This window comes from Mytilus galloprovincialis, chromosome 7 (genome assembly GCF_965363235.1).
Source record: "Mytilus galloprovincialis chromosome 7, xbMytGall1.hap1.1, whole genome shotgun sequence".
NCBI lineage: Eukaryota > Metazoa > Mollusca > Bivalvia > Mytilida > Mytilidae > Mytilus > Mytilus galloprovincialis.
Window position 1 is genome coordinate 34,424,379 of NC_134844.1, and position 6,095 is coordinate 34,430,473.

The window sequence follows — 6,095 nt, forward strand, 5'->3', positions numbered from 1 at the left end:
AGAGGTAACAAAAGAAAATAAACAAAATGGCAATAACACATAAATGACAACAGACTACTAGCAGTTACTGACATGCCAGCTCCACAACTCAATTAGACTGATTGAAAGATATGAATACCAGGCAGAATCCATCCCGTTAGGAGATTAGTTTTACACCTTCATAAAATATATGAGAAAAACATAACCCGTATGATGCCAACATTTAAATAAATGTGTTTAATTCCGATGCAAATCCCCTATATGGGAATCAATAATAAAGCCAAAATATTCAATCTTTAATGACCTGACAACAGTATCGTAACTATATTTCTTCTTAATAAGTCTGTTTAAAGGTTTTACTACCTTGTAAGGTGAATACTGACATGTTTGTGCTTTGTAAAGAATATTACCATAAAAGATTGGATGTTAAATACCGAACGAATAAGAAGTATGATACAGTTTTCAGAACATCCTGCAAACAACTTTGTTGTAGAATTTGATTAAACTACAAAATGTCAAAAGGATTAACACAACTGTATTCTTCGAATTGTATTATCTATTCTTTTATAATATTCAAATTTACATACATGTAGCATAACTTAGATAACATTCTGAAATTTAGAATATTAACGACATACTTTGAAAAAATATGTTGCAAAAGAAAGTATGCTAACAGAGGTATCAGCATTTCTCCTAGACGTTTATTTTATATACACAAATCCTGCTCTAACAAATATCTTGATAGAAAAGTACGACTAATGACCCATTGACATATACATTTCTTCACATTGCTATATTACCTCTGCGAAATTACACCCCATTTACATATTGGATATTCTCAAAAGATGACACATACGTCTTTGCATACCTTTTCAGCGGAAGAGACCACCGTATAAAAATGTATACATGTTGTTTTTTTCAAATTGTTCATCCATTGACTTGGAATATTGGCGGTTATGATAACAATGCATTAAAAAAAACCTGTTATTAACATATGTAAGTAACCTTTTTACAAATTTCGTTTGCACAAATGTACCAATCTCTTTCTGTACCTAAGTAATACATCTTCATCCCGACAGGTACAAACTGCTTGACATTTTAATGTTAGTGGGAACACTTATGTTTTAAATATATATCACATGATGCAATGCATCTGAGTAGATATATGATCTTAAGATCTATTTATAAAGTGAAATCAAAATGGAAACTTTAATATAAGATAGTCCTATAAGTTTAATTTCAAGTGATGCTATGCTTAATTACCACAGTAAACGTAAGAGACAAACATTCGGATATTATCTAATACACATACATTAGGCGATTGGACAGATATTTATAAGCGTATTGAATAATTCAAACAGGTAAATTTAAATAGACCTTCCTAAATTTTTAAGACTTTTTTTTAAAATGTAGCATATACAATGAATTTATAGACATTCCTGAACTTGTTTGTAGGTTATGAATTGTGTTATGTTGGGTCTTTTTTCAAAAGGCATAGGAAAATAATAAATGTTAAACTGTTTGATAAATAATAAATAACAACAAAAAGTATGTATATGTTAAAGTTTTTGCCATCAATAGGTGCTTGAAGCAGTATACCTAGTTTAACATATGTGCTCTATAATTTTAGATTGTAGTATCTGGGAATAATGTTTTATTCAAACGAAAGCCAGAATAGCATATACCTTGAAGAACTGAACAATGCTATGGTTACGTTATTAATACCAAATACTGTACTTTTATTTGTGCTTTTAATCGTCAGTATCGTTGGTAATGGTTTAGTTGTGTACATTTACACTTTCCAAATGAAATCAAAAACAGATGACAGATATTTCATTCCATGCTTAGCTGTTGTTGATATGATCGCATGTGGCCTTGGAGTATCATTTGGGATTTGTTTGAACTTTAATCCGTTGAACTTTCGAAAGGGCGTAATATGTAAATTCATCTGGAGTGCAAATCAATTTACTGCAACGAGTTCAGGTCTGATGCTATTAGCAATTGCTGTGCAACGGTATATTAAGGTCAGTCGACTATCGAACTCTTCTATGAGTCTACGAAGTAAACGATTGACAATTACAGCAATCATAATTGTATCTATTGTTATATCACTTCCGTGTTTTATCTTGTATGGCGAAACGGAGGTCCCATTGAAAAGTGAAAACACAACAATAACGGGATACAATTGTGGCGCTTTGCCTAACGTAAATCGAGATTTTCTATTTGGTTATTCAGTTACACTGTTACTATTATGTTTGGCTGGAATTTTTGCACTCATCGCATTATACTGCGTATTACTTCGTATCATATATAAACAAGAATCTTTCAGAAAGAGAAATAGGTCAACCATACGCTTTTTAGGCGTCAGTAAACATCATGGTTTCGAGAACAAAATGATAAAAGATTCTGGCTCCACTAATTTTGCAGATGAGGATTATTCTGTTGACAAATCTGATTCCTACAACACGGACATTGTATCAAAGACGACAAGCAGACGAACAGAGGCCACGAATGGAGGATTCGACATGCCAGGTCATATGTCTACTGCTCCTTCTGCAATTCATACAAGACGAAAGTCAAAACTAATCAATATTTGTAGTCGAATTAAACGCAAACATCGATTCTCTATAATGTTTTTCCTTATCACGCTATTATTTTTCATCACCTATTTCCCTAGAATTGCATTGATGATTATAGAATCTGTGATAACAAGTTTCTGGGATACGTTAACAGACACTCAATACGTCACAGTTTTGTGTTTTTACAGAGGATATCTAATGAATAACGTTGTTAATCCTGTAATTTATTTAATATTTGATACAGTTTTCAGAACATCTTGCAAACAACTGTGTTGTAGAAATTGACGAGACTTCAAAATGTCAAAAGGATTAACACAACTTTATTCTTCGAATTGTATTATCTATTCTTTCATTAGATTTCAAATTTACATACATGTAGCATTACTTCAATAACATTCTGAAATTAAGAATATTTACGACATACTTTGAAAAAACTATGTTACAAAAGAAAGCATGCGAACCGAGATTTCAGCATTTCTCCTCGACGTTTATTTTATATACATAAATCCTGCTGTAACAGATGTCTTAAAAGAAAAGTACGACTAATGACCCATTGACATATACATTTCTACACATTGCATACCTTTTTAGTGGAAAAGATCACCGTGTAAAATTAACCAAAATAAAAATCATATAGTATTACGTACTAATTTGAAATAAATTCATTGCTATCATTTCAAATATTTAGATGTTTATATGTCCAGTGCATTTCATCTTCAGAGAGGACACTTACCATGCTTATCAATTGAAGTATATGTTCATGTATAAAACAACGACTTTGGTTGTTGAATTCTCAATATGAAGGTGGAAAATAACTGTAAATAATTATGATCATTAAGTTATTTGAACCTTATATATGAGAAGAACACTTAATAGTTACAGCTACTTGACCACCGCCATTGAGACAACTATCCCTTTGATATCCCCTTAAAAAAAAAAAAAAACAAAAAAAAAACATAGCTGATTTTAACTTTTTCGTTGTGCTCTTATAGTGCTGTCCGGGATTAGAGATGAGTTTAACTCTCATAACTATATATTCAGCCCCAACGAATTTGTTCTATGCATGTCACAAATCAAGAGCTGATAATTTAGTGGTCGTCTATAATATTTTCAAATTTCGGTAACTGTTTTGTCATAAATCAGACTGTTTGTTTTCTGTTTTTTCAAAACACATGGACGGTCAAATCAAATATGTAGGTACTGATAACTCTTTAAGATATTTCATGTTGTTGTAGTGGTAGATTTGTGACAGGTAAAGTACATGTGTATAGCAACTGATACATGCTACTAAACCTGATACCAGTATGATTAGAATACTATTGAAGAGGACACTAATACTATTCTTGAATTTATTACTTTTGTCGTTGACAGTCCTTTTCTAAAAGGGCAATATATGGAAATTTTTCCAATTGTATTTTGTATTGAGAATTAAGGACCATTTTTGTTCAGGATTTGACGTTTTAATATTTAAATATTATACATGTCTTTTGAACCTCTCTCGGATTTAAAAAAAAACACAAACTTTATAACCGAGGGCACAACCGGGACGTTTTCTCTCACTAGGTCATTTGGACATGTATTATATTCTTTTAAATACTTTTTTATTGCAGAAATTAGGCCTTGATATGTAAGGAAATTAGTTTTGATATTGTATATGTTACAGGCATTTTCTAAATTTATGCATTTTGTAAAATGACTGAATTTTCAGGCAAATTATAAAATGCCTTATCTTGACAGGCATTCTACAAAATGACTAAAAATACCTAGTCATATTGTAAAATGACTGTAATTTTGAACCAATATTCCACAAATTGCCTGTTCAGTTTCAGGCAATTTGTAGAAGAAAAATATCATTGAGATGTATATGACAAAAGTTGAAAAAAAACACAATATCTTGCATAGAAAATAACTTCTGAATCAATAGAATTATTTTTTTTCCAAACCCCAGCTGGGAAACGGATGTTTGTATTACATATGCTGTGTTCTTTTTAATGAAACTATGTTAAGTACGTACTCACTCCGTGTACTTCAGCGTAAATTTTATCTAATTATCTGATTATGAGGACAAATTGTTTTTTAAATAGAACAAAATTTCCAAACACTTTTTTAGAAAGTCCAGATTCAAAACAGTGAACTGAAACATATTAAACAGAGAAAAAGAGGTTTGTTCATAATTGACTGATTGTTTGCTTTCAGTAGCAAATATTTCATGAATTTATAAAATGAAAGTCATTTGGTTATAATCCATATGATTATTTTCTGCAGTGGATTAATCTGGATAAAGGACAGGAATTACTACGGGTGCCACATGTGGAGCAGGATCTGCTTCCCCTTCCACAGCACCTGAAATCACTCCTAGGTCTTGCTTGGGTCCGTGTTGTCTTTGTACCCCTATTTGTGACATTTTTATCACGCATTATTGTCAATATAATAGAAATTGATGTGAGACAAGTGAGAGGTTTAGCGCTTTAAATGCACGTCCAATTCGCCATTTTCTACATTTGAAAATGCCTGTACCAATTCAGGAATATGACATTTGCTGTCTATTCGTTTGATGTGTTATATCATTTGATTTTGCCATTTGATTAAGGATTTTCCGTTTTGAATATTCCTCGGAATTCAGTATTTTTGTGACTTTTCTTTTTGTTCATCTACAGCATAGGTTTTGCGTCACCCGTTATGGGCAGATCTGAGTCACTAAGTTCAGTCCATTAAAAGCTTTTAGCAAAAATATACAAGTCAAACTAATCATGATAATGTACTTTGAATCTTCTTGGATCACATGAAAAAAGAAGATATACATGTGTGACTTATGTGCTCATTGCACAAACCCCATAATGTTTAATGTTAAGTGTTTTATCAGAAATGGTAATGGGAGTGCTTAATTAGTGATAATCCATGTTTCTCCAAATGTGGTGGAAGTGCAAAAACCAGATTTTTGCGTCAATAAATGAATATGAAAAAATCAGGACAAATATTGTCATCCAAACATTTTGAGCAATTAAAAAAAATATCGAGTTGTGTACTTGTGTTGATTTGGAATAATTCAGTAAAATTAAATCTAAATTATTTCAACATTTTTATTTCAGTAATTATCATAGATAAAACTGCTCCAGTGTTCAACCCTTCAATTGTTTTTTAACATTTCATTCTATAAATTAATTTCAGGCATTTTGTAAAATACCTTTTCATTTTTTTCAGGCATTTTATAAAATGACTGAATCTTACAGGTATTTTAGAAAATGCCTTAAGTTTTCAGTCATTTTACAACATGTCTAAATTTAGAAAATGCCTGTAACATATACATTTTTATTTCATTATTCTTCCATATATGGTATGTGTTAATTTGGGAGCTATTTTGTATATTTTGAAGATCTTGCCAATCATGATATAATTCTATAAAAATGGATTTTTCAGAATTTTATAGGGACAAAAGGTTGCATTTCCAAAAAAATCTATTTTTCTTAAAAGAGGAATAGTTTCACAAGTTTTGAATTATTTCTATTATTTTTTCTTATCCAGGTTAATTTTAAACCT

General features: G+C 30.9%; 1 long non-coding RNA gene across 1 annotated transcript; it reads left to right on the top strand.

The window, feature by feature from the left end:
• The first annotated feature begins 1,180 nt into the window (after positions 1–1,180).
• On the top strand, positions 1,181–3,239 carry LOC143082842 (uncharacterized). Its single transcript, XR_012980484.1, has 2 exons — positions 1,181–1,340; positions 1,610–3,239. It is a non-coding gene; the product is annotated as an uncharacterized LOC143082842 (long non-coding RNA).
• The last annotated feature ends 2,856 nt before the right edge of the window (positions 3,240–6,095 follow it).